Source organism: Cupressus sempervirens, chromosome 4, assembly GCF_028749045.1.
Source record: "Cupressus sempervirens isolate cs-2001-9-10 chromosome 4, ASM2874904v1, whole genome shotgun sequence".
NCBI lineage: Eukaryota > Viridiplantae > Streptophyta > Pinopsida > Cupressales > Cupressaceae > Cupressus > Cupressus sempervirens.
Window position 1 is genome coordinate 71,822,908 of NC_143121.1, and position 20,959 is coordinate 71,843,866.

Here is a 20,959-nt window from a genome sequence, read left to right on the forward strand (position 1 = left end):
ATTTACTTAGGTTTCTAGGTATATGTGGATTATCGTGATGAAAAAATGTTGGAATATTTTTATTAATTAGGAAAATTGTGTTATCTTAGACTTTTTTGGAAAGAAATAAGTGAAAGTTCATTAAAAAAATAAACTTAAATTTAATATAAAAACATGAAATTATAATTGAAGTGTATATAATATATTTTAAAAAGATTAACTGTAAATAAAATATAAAAAACAAATACCAAATTAAGAACGTATATTAATTTTAATATTGATTACATTGTAGATTCACGCTAAAGAGTTGCCTACATTAAAATTAATAATGTAATTTGTTTTATTTTTTCAACATTTCTATTAGTTTATTTATAACTATACACCAAAATTTATTAACTATGAATTATTTTTCACTTATCACATTATTTTTCTAACTATAATATGTCTTGAATAAAAGAACATTTGAATTAGACTAAATTAATTTTATTTAAAATATAAAAATAATGATTATATTCTATAAACTTATTACAAATACAATTAAATTATAAGGCAAGTATTTAGGATCGTCATTTTTTGATCTTTTGTCAAGTTAAAGAAGAATTTAGAAATTATTACAAGAATTTTGATAATAAAGGATAAGAGTAATATAATTACATCTTCAGTCAAAGGTTTCTATATAGTCACGATGCATATTCCATGTAAAGAAAAAGGATTGGTGGTTAGTTACATTCAAAATGCCACATGGCATTTTAAACATGGATTAAAAATAAATTAAAATGTCATAAAAGGTCAAATTAAAATATCAAATATCAAATGGCGTTAAAATATCCATAAAAGGAAAAATGTGGAATTAAACTCCAATCACCACTAGATGAAGGAGTTGAAAGAAAAATTGAAATGGTTGTAATGTACGCACCGCGGGTTCCACCTAATAGTTCACTTATGTGTTTTAAGTGCCTTTTTAAGTTGTTTAAACAACTATTATTAAATGCTTAAATAATTAGAAATGAATTGTCCATGTTAGATTACTATGTTGCTAAGTTGATCATATCTGCATGATGATGCTTTCTTTTGAGACGATACTATGTATTATGATGATATTTGGTTATCCGGTATTTGGACATATCTCTGATTATGTTAGATGTTAATTTGATGTTATGGTTATTTACTTCATTCTTTCTTTATTATGCTTTATGCGAACGTGAGTAATGTAAATGGATTATTTTACTATAATTTAAAAAATGGTTAAATTATGTGATTTAATACATTTATTTCTTTGGCTATGTTAATATATGCAATTGCACTTGATCATGTGTTTTAGTGTGCAAGATATATATCCCTAGTAGTGGCACGTGGAGTTAGTGATTCAACTATTCATATTTAACCAATGTCGTCCCTATATGGTCGACGTACCTTAATTAATTATTTAAATTAAACCTTGCAATGATTTAATAAATCTGGACTCATTTGCATTATGTGATTAGACCCATGAGCATGTCTTTGTATTTAGAGGTTTGCTTTTGTTGTGAAAGTTATTAGGATTCTTGTGATTTTGGTTTAAGGGAATTTTAAGCTTTATTTAATTTAATTTAAATTTTTGGTAGCTTTGCCATAGATGAATTCCAATTACTTGGAATAGCCTATTTTTGTTTGGGTTGATTCAGGGTTTAACTAGGTTACTTGGTTATTTACCCTAATTGATTATTCACTTGAAAAGTGAGTAAGTATCCAAAAAGAAATTTAATTCTTCACTTCTCACTTTTGAATTAGAAAGTTTGAGAACAAAACCCAAAATCCTCTTCATTAGGAATGATTGTTCTATTCGTTATGGGAGCTACGGGCGTGGGATTGTCGTGAGATCAGTGTCGTTTGATCCAGCTCAGGGAGACCTTGGATTGATGTGATTTTCAACTACTACTGGGGGATTTTTATTTTATGGTTCAGATTCTTGTTTTACCCCTTTTGGCTATGAGGCAGAGCTCTCTCATTTTATTATTTCAGCTCTGTTTCTACTACTATTTTTGGTAGTTGTTTGTTAGGAGGCTGAGAATTGTGCTACCTTCCATTTATGTTTGCTAGTTCTACCTAGTTGGTCGGGTATGAACATTTTTCTTTTTTTTTGGGTGAGGATTTGGGATTTCACACTATTATGCTGGTCATTTTTGCATACAGTGTTTGAACCTAAATTTTATTGGATTTTTGTGACTGTTCTGCCCAAAGACCAAATTGGTCTTATTTTTAAAGTTTTCAAGTTTTGGGGTTCTTACCTTGATTTGCGTGTCACCCAACTTTCTCGAGTTTTTTTGGCATGATATTGGTCGTGGACTTGTAGCAGCTGTTGGATGTCAAACCATTGTTGCATCTTTATGTTTGCATTGGGATGTGTGCAGCATCCATACTCTTTACATTGTGTTCAGTTAAGTGATTTTATACCTGGTGTTATTGTTTATTTTGGACCCTTGTTATTATTTCATGGACACTAGGATTCATGTAGAAACCATCCTCCCAAATTGAGGCCAGTTGAGTGAGTTCATGATGTTTGGTCTTGTTGCATCATTGGGATTCGTGTAGAATCCATACTCCTAGATTCAGGCTAGTTGAGTGAGTTCATGATGTATGGTTTTATTGTTCATTGGGATTTGTGTAGATCTGAACTCCTAGTGGTAATTCAGTTGAGTGTGTTTTACTTGTGTTATCATCCAACCCTTGTGTTATGATCTTCATGATGGTGGTGTGCCACACACAAGTACATGGGCATACATTTTTCAGGTGGCATGTGGGACCTAATCTCCCATTTGTATTTCAATTGAGTTATGTTCTTTGGGGTTGGGTTGGGAATATGTATGCCTACGGGCACTCATTATTGTGATGAGCATGGGTATGTAGGGTAGCATGGAGGGGCTTCTCTCGCAGCCTTGGTGACTATTTCCTAGAGGGTTGACATAAATAAGTTCTAATTAAGTTATAACTAAATAAATTAACTAGATAATAAATGAAAGATAATAAAATGTAAGTGAGCACCTAATTTAGTTTGAGGACACTTGTTATGTGAGCACCCGATTAAGTTTGAGGACACAAGATTGTGCACCTTCTGTTAAGAAGTTAATGCCACTAGTATTGTGTGCCTTCCATTGGGAAGTTGATTCTGCCACCACTAGCTTGGGCTACTTGATGCCAAGTTATTTATCCTCCAAGAGAGTCCCTATATAGTGACCCATAGAGTGTCTGACTAGGACCTGATCCACTTGCATTGTCTCATGATCTTGGTTGTAGTCATCTTTATTGTCTGGCATGAGTATTAGCCATGGATGTTTTCTTTATGTGTGGTTGTGGTTGCATCATTATCTCCATCAGAATAGTGGGAGTGGACCTATGGGTTTCACGTGGTTGGGAGGCATAGCTACCTATACCACTATTAGAGACCAATGTATAGATATAATCTATTATTCTAGTGCAACTGGTGCTTGATGTTCACTTAGTATTTTGGTTTATCTGGAGTATGTTTCCTTGTGATTTATGCTTTTATTGGAATTCTTGGATATCATGTTTAGATGATGTTAGTTTATTTGACACATTCCTATATTATGATGTTTAGCATATGATTAGATGATGTGATTTACTTAGTTGGAGTATCTATTACTTATTGGTTTCCTATTCTTATGATGTTAGTATGCTTTAGTAGTGATGCCCTCATAAGAAAGCTCTAACTATCTAGTTGGCAGTTTGAGATGTTACACGTGAGGGATGGCTGGGGCCTTCAAGGCCTCATGACGCTATTATGGTTGGAAGGAACCACACATGAGTTTTGTTATTCTTGTACATTGTGATGTTACTTTCAATTCGTTCCTTTGCTGCTATGTTTTAGATGGTTAGTTGTAATTCCATCTTTATGCTCTTGTGTTCGAGTCTCTAAGCCTCGACTTGTGGATCTAGTACTCCTTAGTGTGGAGGAAATCTTCTTTCTACCATTTTAACTTATGTTTTTCTAGCTTGATGTTGTGTATCCTTGTGCGAGATTGTACTTTCTCATGTGAGAGTTCAAAATTTTGTGTGGTGTGCTGAGTTTCTTCGTGTGACTCATTATATTTCCTTACACAAAACTCAACACTAGTGTAGGGAGTTTTGGCTTTTGGACCAAGTGTTTTCTCGCGTGGTTTGGTGTGTTTCCTCGCGTGAAGGGTAGATCCTCACACAGTATGGTATACTTCCTTACGTGAAGAGGTACTTCCTCGCATGAGACTACCTGTTGTGTTTGTTCACACGAAAAATAGGGGGCATCTCTACTATTTTTTGGATAACACAATTCAATGATTTGAGAACCCATTAGGATTTATTAATTTTCTAGGCTTCGATAGATCAAAGATTATGTGTTCTGGTATTGCCTTCGGGTTTCATTTTTCAATTGAATGTGTTATTCAGTAGTAGCATTTGGAGATCCATTGGTGGTTAGGATAGTTGGTTGAGTCTTCTATTGCGATATTTGTGATCCTCGTATGTTGGTTGTCATGTGTTTCCATACTTTCTTTCTTTTTTTTTCAAATCTTGGTTTTATTTACCCTTGTCCCAAGGATCTCTGGCTGGGCATTACATCAATAACCTATCTTTTTACATCTCAAACATTCTGTCTTTTCGAGGAACTCTGCAAATATTCACCCAATTATTCTCAATGTTTTCATCTTCCATATTTCTCCTCCTAATGTATCTTCAAATAATTCTTCTAGATATATGTACTAAATCATAAATTGCACGTACTTGTTTTCTATGTGTCAACTTTCTACTAGATATAGTAGTCATCAATACTCTACATGCAGTGCTCAAATTGCCTCCTCAAGTCGTGTTGTCAATTTTATTATAAGCAATTTGCAAATTTTCAACTATTTTTTTATTAACATTATGCACGTGCTTTTTCCAGTTATTAAGAACCAACAACTCCAAACATGCCTCATATATTTTCTCTTAAATAACTTGACAAATAATTGTGCCTTTCCAAATATACTTTTATTTTTGAAATATTCATCCCACAGTGCTTTTTTTTTATTGGTAATATTTGTTTGTATTGATATTGATAAAGAGAGTACATTGTATTGGTATGACATCAAGTCTTTCATTTTAAGCTACCCTTACCCTTACATATACCATTAGGTAAATATAACATAAAAAAGAGTATTAACACTTTGAAAGTACAAACACCCACCCATACATTATTTGAACTTTAACACAAAAAGAAGTGCCACCACCTCCATTGTCAGCTACTCCTTGAACTAGTTTGACACTTCCTCGCAGGTAAATGTTGGGGTTGCACGATCATCCTCCACCGATAATCCATGTCCTGTCCTGCGATGCTTTCCCCTGTCTTTTCCCTCTTCTGGTAGCAAAGAAGCATCTGCCCACATTCCGTCTATAGTTGATGCCCCATCATTCAGCTGCGATTTCTTCACAATCTAATGTCAAATTTTTTGTTTAGGCCTCTTCCTCGGCGTAGCCTTCATAAAACCATGCCCCTCCTTCAGCACCCAAATGTTCTTAGCCATGTAATCCATGATCAATTTCCATCCCTCAATAGCTTTAGGGATATGCACACCCTACAAATTTGAAGATGACCACACCACCAACAGTTGGATAGAAGAATCCCCTCTGCCAATCAATCACCAGGGTTCAATACCCATTTCAATTCCCACTCCCAGAACTGCTTGTTCAATAATTTCATCCAATCCTAGAAGTCATTTCCTGTTGATGCTTGTAACTACCACCCATCAAACCTCATCTTTTGATCCCCCGCCAACAAAGCCAACACCATAAATAGAGCAGCCATGTCCATATTGGACCTCCTCTTCTAGAAATCATTCATATATTTTGGCCCAAATAGTTGTTGAAAACTCTTCATAAAGCTTGGGTCCTAAATAATGAAAATGTGTTCCAGGCACCATAGAGAAATCTGACCTTTATAAGTCTATATTTGTGAATCCAAACCAAGAGAAAAATTCACCTCCATTTTTGTCTCAGAGAAAAACAATGACATTTCCCTAACTTCTACTTGAATTTAACATCCTCAGAACTCTATAGAAAACATACCAAAGCCAACCAAACACTTCTTTGACACATGCAAGGGATGTATTGGTATCACGAAAAATTCTGCTTAGCCTGTGATGATTAATGTCCTTGTGAGTCTAAATCATAATGCCTCAGACTTCAAATTGAGGTACCGTGAGTGGATTATTTACTCTAATGGTCATCAAATTTCCTCTCTTTATTTACTCTCCAAGGTGACGGAAGTCCTCACAATTTACATTTTGAGGACCCAATGTTGAATTGACAACTAAGTTGACTAGCCGATCTGCCACTTTATTCGCTTCCCTACAGTAGTGTGATACTTTAAAATCCTTGAAGTCTAGCAACAACTCCTTTATTTGTCATATACTTTGATCCAAATGCCATGCTTCCGTATTTCCTTTCTTGATGCCATTGATAATGATTTTTGAGTCGCCTTCCAAATGTACACGTTGACATCCAATTTTTACTCCTAACCCAAAAGCTTCCTTGGCAGCTAGACATTTTGCAATATTATTTTTACCATTTGACAATCTTTTGATTGTAATCATAACTATATTGACTTTATGATCTCTTACCACACATCCACACCTTGATACAGCTGGGTTACCCCTTGTAGCCCCATCAAAATTAATGTTGATCCATCCCTCCTTTGGAAGTATCCATAATGCCTTCTCCCTTTTCAAGATTGGATTAGCCCCAATACACCCATGAATGGGTTAGTACTTAATAAGTGGGAAGCCAAATTATAAGTGAGCATCATGTCTAGTGAATACTAAATGTTGGGCATTGTGTGTTGATGATGTAGAGGATATTACCTTTGCAATCACCCTTTTAAAGCCTCTGTCCAAACCTCAGCCAAGATTCTTCCTTCTCTTGGAAGATCCTTCTATTCCTCTCTTTCCACGACTCCCATAAGGTTATGGATGGGGTGACTCTCCATGCTGACTTAAACACCTGTTTGTTCTTCTTTGTTAGCCATGCTTCCAACCATCCTTGTAAGGTGGATGAAACTATACTTGCCCACCCCAGTTTGGATTTTTCCATATCCCAAGTCTTCTGTGCAAAGCTGCAATGGAGAAGAAGATGGTCTACAATTTCTTCCTGACATTTACATAAAGGGCATCAAAATGGACCTTGGAAGCCCAGTTTTAGCAATCTCTCCCCTAAGAAAATCTTTCCATTTCTTGCCAGCCATGTGAAGGCTCCTACCTTTGGAAGGCATGTACTATCCTAGCACAAATTTTGCTCCCATGGTATGTGATTTTGATTACCTTGAAGTATCTAATATCCTAGTTTGACTATGTATTTGCCACTCTTCAAGCTACTCCAGATCAATTGTTCCCTATTTCCAGAAAGAGCAAGCATTCTTTCCTTGAAAATCTATTGCAAAATAAGTTTGTCTGCTAGATTCAAATTTAATATAGACTCCTCTTTTCATTTTCCTTGTGACCCTTTTCCATTTTCCGAAATCTCAATGAAGTTTTCAACTTTATGTTCCCACTATTGCCTAGTTGTATCTATTAGCTATTTTGAGACTCTCGATTTCTCTAGTTGAGAGCCCCCATCCCATGAATCCTTCCAAATCATTTCCTGCTTCCATGTGAAGTGGTCTATGATTAAAAATTTGCACTCCATTAGAAAATTCCACATAGTAAATTCCCTTAGGGGATCTTCCACTATCAATATGGGATTATCTTCCATGCTATCAAGATATTTAGCTTTGAGAAGCTTGACCCATCTTTGGTTACCTACATTATAAATCTACTAGAATAGTTTGGATTTGAGAGCCACATTAAGGAGGGACCAGTCCCTGAGCCCTACACCCCCCCCGCCCTCTTGGTCTACAAAATTTTGACCAAGCCGTAAGGGGAACCCTTTCACCTTCCTTATCCCCATTCCAAAGGAATTTTCTCATACTTTGCACAATTGAAAAAATATTTTTCTGAGGGATTTTAAAGCAGGCCATAGAGTATATCGGCAAGGCTGAAATTACTACTCCTAGCATTTTAATTCTTCCTACCAAAGCTAACCATTGTCCCTTCCAATTTTCCATCTTTTTCCTATAATCTTTAGTTAGTTTGTCCCATATGTGCCCTATACTTGCCCCACCAAATAGAGGCATACCTAAAAATATTCTTGGTAATGTGCCAATTCTAACTCCAAGAAGTTCTGCAATTGCCCTCTGTAATCCCACTTCAGTATGAAAAAATATATTTCCAATTTCTCCCAATTGACAGATTGCCTTGAAGCCATGTTATATTTAGTTAAAACTTGTTGCATACACTTAGCCTCTACCATGGATGCAACCCCAAAGAAACAAGTGTCATCAACAAACTGGGAATGGGTGGTTGCCTCTATTCCCTGAGTAATCAAGATGCCTTTCTACGATCCTTGAACCCTTTTCCTTGTAATAGATCTGCTCAGGGCTTATGTAAGGATGATAAACAAGAAGGGCGACAATAGATCTCCCTGAAGAATTCTTGTGCTAGTTCTAAAAAAACATTGTGGACTTCCATTTACTAGCATTCAAGCTCTGAAATCTAAGATCATACTCTTAGTCCACTACAACCTTTTGTCTTCAAAGTCAAACCTCTATAACACTTTCAAACGAAAACCCCTATCAACCCTATCATAGGCTTTCCTAATATCCAATTTGAGCATCAATTTCCTATCCTTAAATTTCTTTGTTGTATGTATTGTCTCATGGGCAACTATGATACCATCCACAATGCTCCTATTCAGGGTGAAGCCACTTTGTTCCAGGGAGATAATAGAATCTAAACACAATTTAACCCATTTGCAACAATTTTTGTAATAATTTTGTAAACTGTATTGCAAAGTGAAATAGGCCAAAATTCCTCATACTTGGATAGATGCAATTTCTTGAGAATGAGAGTAATTAGCATATTATTGAGATCTTGAAAAATGAAACCTGCACTTCTTGATTCCTCCACCACTTCCAGTAATTCGTCCTTCAAAAACTCCCAAAATTTTTGATGAAAAAAAGCTTGGAAACCATTCGGACCTGGTGCCTTCTCACCTCCTAATCCAAAAATTGCAGCTTTCAATTCATTCATTTTAATTGGTTCCATTAGCATTTTGTTATCTTCTTCAAAAATTGATCGCAGGATAACACTCCGAATTTTCTCTTGTGCCCTACCCCTATCCACCTGATCCTCCCTCCACAACTCTTCAAAAAATTCCATTGCCTCCTTGATAATGTTGTCCATATCCTCCAAGAGAACTCCCTACTGATTCTTAATGGATAGAATTTGATTTACACTTTGTCTGGTCTTCATCGAACTATGAATTTTTTTGAATTTCTATATTCAACTTTAAGCCAATTCTCCCTTGATTTTTTCTTAAAGAAGATTTCCTCTCTTTTTAAGACTCCCTGATACTCACCCAGAATATCTTGCTCTGTACTATAATCAACATCATCCATCCCTATACTCAAAAATTTATTATTTAAGGCTACAAGATCAGCTTCAATACTTGCCCTTTTCTGAAATATAATTTCAAAATGATTCTTGTTCCACTCCTTGAGCATGGCTTTTAGATGTTTGAGTTTTGAGGAAAACTTAAATGCTGCATTACCTTCAATAGGCAGGGTATTGGCCCACCAGTAGTACATTTTATCAATAAAACCTTCCTCTCTTAACCACATTATTTCAAATTTGAAAGGGCATCTGATTGGTATGTCATTATTCTACACCACCATTGAGACCAGATAATGGTTAGAGCCTGATAATTCCAAATTTCTTCCTTCAAAGACTATCGATTCCTTCTACCATTCTCTTGACAAGAAGATTCTATCTAATCTTTCAGCAATGTGAGAGAAGCCCTTTCTTCTATTTGTCCATGTGAAATGTCTATCTTTAGTAGGTACTTTCTAAGGTGTATTATTCTATACAAAAAGATGAAAGTCTTCCTGTATAGAACCCAGAGAGTGAGCCCTACCCCTTTTGTCTACCATAGTTAGAGTGGCATTAAAATCTCTTGCAATCACTTTAAACTCATTGCCCAGAGAGGCACAAAAAGTAGAAATCTCCCCCCTAAACAACCTTTTTGTCTTCTGTCTTAGTGGGTTCATACACATTGATCAAAACTCTAGATAAGTTAATAGTTTGAGAAGAGAACCTAAAAGCTTGCCAAAGTCTAGCCTTCACCAGGGGATTCCCCTTAAGAATCCTTGGATTCCAGAGTATATCCAAACCTCCTGAGGCTTCAATCACCTCTATGAAGAACCCCAACCATTTATGTCTGACTCCAAAAACCTTCACTGCCTCCTCTACTACCATCTTAGTTTCTTGTATACATACTATGTCTACTTTTTCTTGATCAAGGGATTGCTTGATCAAACATTTTTTGTCAAGATCATTGTAGCCCCTGACATTCCACATTAAGAATTTCATAGTCTCCTAGGAAAGACAATGTCTCTCCCAAATCTCAAGTGTGTTTGACCTCGCATATTCCCTGCATTTGCTAATAATTCCAAGTTTTTTTTCCTCCCCTTTTTTTTTTTGGCAACCCTCCTAATTTCTTAATGGCCTTGCATGGTTTAGTCTATGAAATTGTTCGTGGTGTTGCATTCCCTAGTCCTTCCTCTTCCATCAAATCTCCATCTCCTAACCACTCTTCAATTTCTGGGATTCCTCCAAGATAGGCTACTCCCCTTTTTGTGGGTGAGGAGAGTGGGTTGATCCCATTCTCCACCTCCGAGGTCTTTAGGTCCTCTGAGAGTTTGTGTAAAGCACTCATATCAGTCCCTTCCTCTCCATCCTAATTAATAGTATCTTCAATTTTTGCCATCCTAGCCTCCACAAGCTTTGAAGAGTCCTCTTGCACTGCCTTCAAAACTTGCTCCCTACCAACCTCCTGTCCTCCCAAAGAAAAATTTACCATACCTGTTAAACTTGGATCCAACATTTCCTTGTTGACTACACCTTCCTCTACTAAAGGGAAATCCATTTCAATATCTAATCCATGATCTGACAAGAGCTTAGTTACCACTTAAAATTGGTTAGGTTCATCCCCTACTTGTTCCTGAGGGACCTAGGTCTATTCTTAACTCCATAGTCCCTTTCTCCATCTGTTCCTTTTTTTTTGACTTTGCACAGTTCCTCTTTGTGACCCCAAATCTTATAGAGTTTACATCGACTGATAGCTTCCTCAATCACAATCTCTTGCCACCAATAACCTTTAGCTATTTTGATCTCAATAGCATGAGGAAGCATTGGATGCAGTTTCCACATAATACAAATCCTTGAATACTAGCTAAATTCTTTATGTTTAATGGCTTTATCTGCTTCAATGAAAGAACCCAATCTATCCCCTATCATTTTAAAATTTTCCTTATTCCAATACTCGTGTGGAAGATTGTATAGCTAGATCTAAATCGACACTTCCTCCACCTTTGATTGCTTAAGGTTGAAGTTGGGCACCCAGTCTTTAATAAAGAAACCCACTCCATCCATCAAAAAGGGACCATTGAACATGACCCTAGTTTTCTCCAATTTGGATGCCATTATGATTAAAAAGAAGTCGTTGGTCAGGGTCTTGATCATTTTTTGTGGTGCCCAAGTGTCTAAAATCCATTGGTTCATCTTTTCCAAAGATGACCATCCTCCTCCCCATTTCATAAAGAAAGCCCTTTCTCTTAAGAGAGATACTGTGGATTTCCATTCTCTGAATCTACTCGAATATTGATCACTTTATTGTTTACTATCTTTGGGGAGTCCTTAGTTATTTGCATTCGACCTCTTATTAACATCCTTTTTGATCCATCTCCCTACTTGTCCTGACTTCCTAAACTCAGTGGGTGTGACATCCTTTTGGTGGTGTGGACCATCAACCGTATGCCAATGCTCCTCCCTTTGAATCTCCCTATGCCCTTCATGCTTATCCAACTAAAATCTAGGTGGTCACCATGGGAACCTAAAGCCTACATGTCACTCTCTTCCCTACTGAAAATAATGTTATCCCCCAAACTCTCGAAACCCTAGTTTCCTTCTCCTCTTTGCCATTTTGTTATTGTTTTGGTAGTGCTTTTTAATAGTGTTCTCTTTTACCATATGTTTAGATGGAATTTGACTAAAAAGTAGGTCCTCATCCAAATCCATCAAATTTCCTATGCCTAATAATTTGTTTCTCATCAGAACTACCAATTTGTTCATCTTCATGAATCTCATCCTCTTCATGAATCTCATCTTCTTCATGAACTTCAGTAGGTTGGTTTTGATTACGTTTTGTATGACCTTTCATTATTTTGTCTCTTATTCTATCATATTTTCTTGATCTAGTCTTTTATTACCCATTGAATACTTTGATATACAGAAAAATATTTTAATTTAGATTCCACTAGAAATATAATTCAATGCTTCAATATAGAGTATAAAAATAACTAGGTGAAAAAAACATACCATATTGATGATCCTTTGTAGTTGTTGTTAAACTCCACGAAACAATTGATAAATATGGCTTCAAAAAATATTTTCTTCTGAAAATGCTCCTTTATATTTCATAATTTATTATATTTATTATAAAATGAAAAAAAAAAAATTATATGAAACCACCAATGTGACCACTAGCAGTTTTTTGGGTCGATAGGGTTTATGGCTAAAACGGTTATTGTCGAAAGGGTTTTAACCATAACTGTTTATGTGGCATCCTAAGTGGCAACCACACAAGACAAAAATGGAATTCTCCAAACTTTTCACTTTCAATGCTAATTTCTCCATACAAAGTGAAGTTTCTTCAAAAACTAAGAATACCCTTTTGTAGAACTCGGAGTCAAGATTATGGTCATATAAGTTTTGTAGTATTTTGAGTAGTTAAAATATGTTATGATTTTAAAATATTACAAGTAGGTATTTTAAGATTCAAGAAAATGTTTGTTTATAAAAAGAAAAAAAAATAGTAAATCATGTTAAAATAAAATAAAATTACGTGTACCTCTAGAGGAGAGAATCGTCTTCAAGAATATGTAATTTGTTTTTAAAAATACGTAAATTTGATAGAAAAACTTTGGTGGGAATTTTTTTTTGTCAATTTCTAATAAGTTCGACTTTGACCACTAATAACATGAAAAATATAAGTCCAAAGTCAATATTTTTTTTCTACTAGGTATACATGTCAACTATAACATATTACAAAATCAGACCAAAGTATGATCATTCGCATTTATTTGTTTGGCAGGGATGAAACTCTATATTTTCAACATTTAAAAAAATAGAAAATAGACTTTGAAAATTAAAAAAATGATTAAATTTTCACTCAATTTTTTTTGAAAAATTGTAGGCATAAACTTTATCCAATTTTACACATTTCATTAGTTTACATAATCTTCAAATTTTAAACACAAATTCCCCTTGTCTGTCATTAAAGTTGAACAGTTCAAGTTTTGATATCATTTTCCTTTATAAAAGGTGACACAGGTTTGTGCTTTTACCCATTTATTTTCACATACCCTATGACATGTGCAGTGGATGCTATTCATATATGTGCTTTCATATTATTAGTTGTACTTATGCATTTTCTTATGTGATAATGTTTATGTTATTTCTTTATGATCAGGAGACTTTGTACGTAAGACTTAAACTAATTAATACAAATTTCTTAATGTGACTCAATGTGAAGGAACCCTTGAGGAGTGAAAATTGTATTTGTAATTGCTTATGTGTACTTGATGTGTATGTATATATTGCTTCCACATTATTGTTATCTTGTGTTGCTTAAACTTTAAAAAAAAAATAGTTCAATAAACATTGTAACATGTTAGGTTTATTTCTCTTGGGTTCCCGAATGGGGCGTTACAAATCGCCCCACATCGCGCCCACAACTCACTATGACCAATAGTGTATATTGTTTGGCTCGTAGTGTGATAATTTGGAACAACTGCATATTACCATAGAAAGATTCAACAAAGTTATCAACCAAAATGATTTCAATGTAAGTCATTTGATTCTTAGATTTAATCTTGAGATTTAGTTTTTAAATGTTATATTTTGGTTTTAGATTTAGTTTTTTACAATATTTCATAGTATTGTATTAAGTTAATTTTGATTTAGTTTTAAAATATTTTATTTGTTTTAGATCTAGTTTTTAAACATTGCACTTAATATTGTATTCATTTTTTAATTGTTGTATTTAGTATTCTATTTAATTTTTAAATGTTGTTGAGATTGTTGGCATTTGGGGAGATAATTGAGATGATAGACATATTATATTAATGATAGGTTTTGTCATTGATGTCAATATATGTTCTATGATTGCAAACAGACTCAGATTTTGTATGTTGCAAGTTATTGATCAGTACAGACAATGATTCATAGTCCTTAGTATGGAAGCATGATTTTTTATTGCAGGTTGAGTGTAGGCAATATGTCTATGGTCATAGTATTTTATGTGTTATTATGGATTAGATAAAATTGATTTAGTGAAGGTTGGTTGTAGACCAATGGACAAGGAATTATGTTGGAGGCAGTTGCAACATTTTGGTTGTAACTTAATAGCAAGTTGGACTTAATATTTATGAGCATGGAAGATATTAGAAGACTTTGTTATGTGGGCATGTTCAAAATTGTAGATCATTTGGTTCATGTTGGAATGATCACTGACATGTAACATGGGATATATTATATTGGCAATCAACTGGATGGTAAAGTGTGTTGAACTTTATTACCAATAGTTAATTATGGATTCTAGCATGTAGATTAATATTTGAAATGGTTGAATATTTGTTTAAGAAGGTCTGTATGCCTTACTGTGGTCCTATGTATTTATTGTGCATTCTAGAAGTCCTAACAGGCTGACTAGTTGCTTTTTTGAAATGTGTAAAAAGGAAAGTTATTTCCTTCATTTGTAATGCATGGAATGGTATGGGATATGTATGATCACAAGACTTGATGCTAGTTTATCAGAGAAGATCCAAGATTTTTAGATGCTTTGAGACAAGGTATGAGTGGAATATATCATTCTTAGTGGACTTCAAAGGAATTGTTTTAGCAATTGAGTTGTTGTTGAGTTGGTTCAAGATTATTGCATTTGTTGAGTTTTCTATAAATGACATCATCTTGGATCCATTCACAATTTTTAATACTTCATCGAATGAAGTTGATGGGTAATTATCCTTTTGAGATGTTCAATTCATGTTCTTAAAGTTGACACAATGCTAAATATCACTGCTCTTCTTTCTCACAAGTACCAAATTGACAGTGCAAGTAGAGTGCCAAACTAGGAAAATAATCTTTGCATCCAATAGTTTCTGGACCTCTTTCATTATCAGTGGTTCAACGATCTAGTTCACAGGTCTTTTCATTTGGTAGAATAGTTCGGCATCAGGGTTCAGAGGAATATTGTGTGTAATGATACTAGGATCATGTCTTGAGCTCTTCATAACTCCATGTAATAACATCCCTATATTTCGTGAGGAGATGTAGTATTTCATATCTTTCTAGGGTGCTAAACATTTTTCCAATCTTGACCAATTTGGGATCATCTTTGGTACAAGTTGTAAGAGTCACACTCATCACTTCTGTTCTCTTCAAGAGTTCTCTTATGGCATGTTGATTTATCCATGTCAAAAATGTGTTCTAACTCTACCATCCCCTTGGGGATAGTGTTGGTTGGTCTTTATATTTATGATATCATCCCAACCTTCTTCTTTTTCTAGGTCTTCCCCAGGCTTATCATTGATTATTTGTCATTCGAATAAACCATTGCACAATGTAAACTCTAAAATGTTTCAGTCATCTCAGAAGACTTGGAAGTTAGTAATGTTATCTAGGATATATGGACCAACTACAAGCTCAACAGAAAACCTTTTGAGTTTTTTCTTCTCAACAAGTTGTAATGCACTGGCCGAGATAGTAAGCGTATTAGAAAACACATTCCTCCTTTTGGGGATGGATTTGACATTTAGGTCTTTGAAGTCATCCATCAAGTTCCGAACTCTCTTACAATAGGCCATCAAGCTCTTATGATTGCATGAGAAAATTGCTTTGACTTGTGGAATCACCAACTAGGAATCTCCTTCCACTACAAGGGCCTTAAAAATATTTTCAAGTGTGAAAAAGGAGTCCTCACACTAGGGCATCATACTCTGCCATGGTGTTGGTGTATATGAATTACAAGAAATAGGTGGCATAAAAATATTTTCCTCTTGGATTAATTAGCTCAATTCCATCTCCAACCCAATGTTTGCACTTGGAGCCATCAAACCTATTTAGTGGTAAAATAGAAGCACTTTAATAAGATGTAGGTCTTTACTTTATAGGGTCACTAAGCAATGATAAGATAGATGTTAGGATTCACCTTTCTTTTATGTATGTAAATGTAACGTAGATCTTGAATTAGGAAAGTAGGGTATCTCCACTCTTTCCAATGGATCTACCATAATCCCATCATGACGTCATGGATATAAAAATGCATCAATGAAGAAGATGATGAATGCTTCAATGTAGATCTCCTCTCTTGATGGACAACAATAAGTTATATCTTGAAGAGGAAATGCTCACAAAGGATTCTCCAATGCTAGATAGAAATCTCCTTTCTTAAATGCTTGAAAGACTTGAATACTTGAACTACATGAATGCAAAAGGTATATATTTAGATTTGAGAAAAAGAGCTTGAGTACATGAACAATGATTGAGATGAGAGATATTATATGAGATATAAAAATGAAGCCTCCAAGTCTCTTTATATATGAGTTTTTGGGTAGAAAAACAATATAGGCCAATTGGATAACGGTTAAAAACTAATTAAATCCCTGAGGCCTTTTGAGCCTTGATCTCCAAATTTATCAGGGACTAGGTTGACTTGGGTGAACCTAATCTAGGGCTAGGCTAACTTGGGTTAGCCTAGTCTAGACTAGGTCAACCTATGTTGACCTAGTCCTAGAGGTCAAGTCTTAAGTGCCATAGAAAGAAGGGGTTGTTGATAGAAAGAATAGGGTGGAAAGAGGAAGAATATAGGAGAAAAAGGAGATCAAGCACAAGCATATTCTATTAGAAATAGGGAATATTGAGAGGGGTGTGGAATTAGTATTCTACTAACTTTTTCCCAGAACTGGATATTATTAATTGCCTTGTAACTTGCATATGAAAGTAAACTAACAATGTTGAACAAAAAACATAACCATACACAAAGAGAACTCATAACACCATATTTTGTTAACTAGGGAAACTGTAAGAATTTGCCTAAGGGAAAAATTCACCCAGGAACTAAGAACTCAAACACAAGCACACAATAGACCAAAGAGAGAGTATGATCAAAATGATGATATATTCAATATGCCATGTTAAGAGTACACTAGGAGTGCCTATATATAAAGGCCTCTCAGGAAGCACCTAGAATGTCTCTAGAAACAACCAGGAGATAAGACAACTAAGCACCTTATCCAACATTCTAGATGAGTGGATAAGAATGACAAAGTGTCATATGTGTGTAGAAGATTCCTGTGTTGTAGACAACATGTGCTTAAAAGAGGTGCAAACCCCTGTGATGTCATCATGACAACTCACAAGAGTGAACAAACTCCTAAGTGTCTCACAAATAAAATAATGAAAAATAATTAAATAATGCATTAACCTAAGTAAACTTAAGTAAGTTTAAATAGTGAATACTAATTTACACCAACACCCCCCCTTAAGTGCAACTTAGGGGAATGCCCTTAAGCTTACGAAACTAGGATGAAGATACATAATGGGTCTCGACTACTAGGCCATGTTAGGTACCCATGTACATAATGAAAATGCAATCTCTCATAAAGTGGAGAAAGAGGGAAAACCTCATGGGAAAAACCCTCCCCCAAAAAGAGAGATAAATAAGGATGCATCGATGGATGGAGTAATCAAGACCCCCCCATTGCGACATACATCCAGTATATACATAAGAGAATGAGAGAAAGAAGAGAGACAGAATAGGCTCCCCCCCAAAAAGAAGAATGCCAACAAGTGAAAGCTACTCCAAGGAAGAAGCTGGTCCAGGAATGTAGAATGGTGTTCCTCCCCTTGGGGAGAAAAAAAGGCAAAGGTACACTCTTGAAGATGTATGTTGGCCTTGAAACCTGCTCAAGTATCCCTGTACTGATGTTGAAGCTCACCCCTTCCAACTGTGCTGAAAAGAATGAATGCAAATCAGGCAAGGATGTCTATTGAACTTGTTCCACTGAACCATCTATCTCATCAAGTGACAAAGAGACCTCCACTAATTGTTGTGCATAAGGATCCACAATCACACCAACCTATGTAGATTGATCATGTAGAGAATGGACATGAGGGTCAGAGTGAGCCCCCACAACAACTATAGAAGAATCACCTTCATCAATGAGAAGATGTAAGTCCTCAAGACTGTCTCCCAAGTCAAGTGAAGCTAGAGTTGGAAGATGAGATGTACCATGCTATGATGGACCTTTCACTGTGGCAATGTAAGCATGTGGATTGGACTAATGTGACCTCTCACTACAACTATCGATTGAACCCCACGTGTTTGAACCTGTTGAAGCACTGTCACTGATGTCACTATTAGTTTCCATTATGTATGAGGTGTGGAGAGGATCAGAGGATAAGATAGGTGAACTTTCCTCAAAATGAACATCCTTCTCCACAAATATCTCGTGAGTCTCGAGATCCATCAGTCTGTAAGCCTTTGCATTGTCTTCATAACCTATGAAGGTACAAGGCCTAGGTCTTGGTGCCTTGCAACTCTTGGAAGAAAGGTTTGCCCATGTTGGACAACTAAAGACTCTAAGGTGACTCACAACTGGTTTTCTGCTACACCATGCCTCAAAAGGAGTCTTTCCATCTAAGGCTAGATGAGGAGACCTATTAAGTATGTGAGTAACATTGTTAATGACTTCAACTTCTAATGTAGGATTGAGAGACTTGGCCTTAATCATGCAACTTGCCATGGTCTTGGGAGTCCTAATCCTCATTGCTACAACATTTGTCTTGTGCAGACTGAATGCTGGTGGGTTATGAAGATCAATCCCCTCAATTCTACAAAATTCTTAAGTCTTTTGTCTACATATCTATTCTCATTGTCCACCCTTAGTACCTTGATGGCTTTCCTTGAGTTGTGTTCAACATGAGTCTTGAAGTCTTGAAGTTTATGAACCACTTCACTCTCGTGATGAAGGAAGAATACCCAAGTGAATCTCAAAAAGTTATCAATAAATGTGAGTATATAGCGGCCTTGGCTGACTGAAGTCATTGTGAAGGGTCTTGCTAAAACCATGTGAACTAGCTGAAGAACAATTGGAGCTCAAGAAGACTTCCCTTTATCATACTTCTCTTTGATATTCATATCCACTGAACATGATGAACATTCTCCCTTAGAAAAGTTGATATTAGGTAGACCTTTGACCATGTGTTTTGAGCAAAGTTGTTGAAGGGAGCGAAAGTCAAGGTGACCAAACTACTCATATCATAAGTTGATGTTTGAAGTAGAGTGAGTCAACAAGGCTTGAGAAGGAGTCTTAGGCACAAAGTGGGAGAAGGAATAAAGCCTCTTGTCATCATTGACTTTCCCCACTGCAACCAATGAATCATCTCTGAGACTTCACACCATCATAGAATTTGGAAGGAACTAAACTTTGTGACCATCTCCAAGGTGAGTGATTTGGTGAACTGATAGGAGATTGGAGCTAAGGTTTGGAACGTAGAGAACATCTTTGAATTCCCCATTTTCCATTTCTACATGTCCTTTCCCTTCAACTTCCATCTTAGTATCATCTCCCACGAAGATGTGTGTTACCTTTGACTGCTTCAATGAAGAAAAATCTCCCTTTGAAGAACCCATATGGTAAGAGGCACTTGAGTCAAGTATCCATTTTGAAGAAGAACTTGTGTTTGCCATAAGTTCTTGCCCTTTACCTTTTGAAGAGGTTGGAGTTGAATCCTTGGAAGTACCTGGCACTTGAATCTTGTTCTTCTTGAGTAGATTTTCTAACTCATCAATTTGTTTTGTGTTGCAATGATGTTCGTCATGATTTGGCTTTTTGCAATATGCACAAAAGAGTTTGTCCTTCTTTTCATTACTTCCCTTCTTGTTTGAAGAAGAATTTCCTTGTTGAGAGGAGGATTGTTGTGTCTCAGATTGTGTTTTCTGCTTCCACTGCTTCTTCTTCTTGTTGCTTTTCCTCCCTTGACTTGATTTGTGCTCATCACTTCCCACCAAGGCTTTGGGCTTTGATGACTTGAGAAGTCCAAAATCCACCAAGTGAGATTGTTCAACAATCAACATCTTTGCAAATGCATCAAAGGAAAGCTTCTGGTAAGAAGATCCCATGGTCAACCTGTGAGTATTAAAACTCGAAACAAAGTTGGCGTACTCAGAAGGTAGCCTCTTCAGGATGTGATGAATCAACTTGTCATCCTTCATGGGATTTTCACAATCTTTAAGAAGTGCCCTATACTCATTGACTTTAATGATGTAATCCTGAATTGTGTCAAAATTCTTAGGATCCAAGGGAAGTAGATCATCCTCAATCTGAAATCCCTCATCCACCTTATCATACAACTATTCAAGTTTGTCCCAAGCTTCTTTAGAGTTTGAACAATTTTTAATGTGAAAGAGAAGATCCCCTTATACACAACTCTTGATAACTCTAAAAGCCTGTCGGTCTTGATTTTTCCAATCAATAAGCTCTTTAGCATCACTAGGTTTGATAATTGTACCATCAACATAAAGACTATATCCTTTTTCCATCAATCTACTCTATGCAATATCTTTCCATGTAGAATAGTTGCATGAAGTTAGAGGAGGACATTTAAAACCCATGATGTAGAAATCAAAAGAGCACAAAATAGAGACACAAGAACACAGTACACCCCCCCTTTTCACTCAATCAAAAGACCCCCCCAAAAAAGATGCTTTTGGCACTTTATAAATAGTGCATTTACAATGGGCCACTTGTCAAAATGAACAA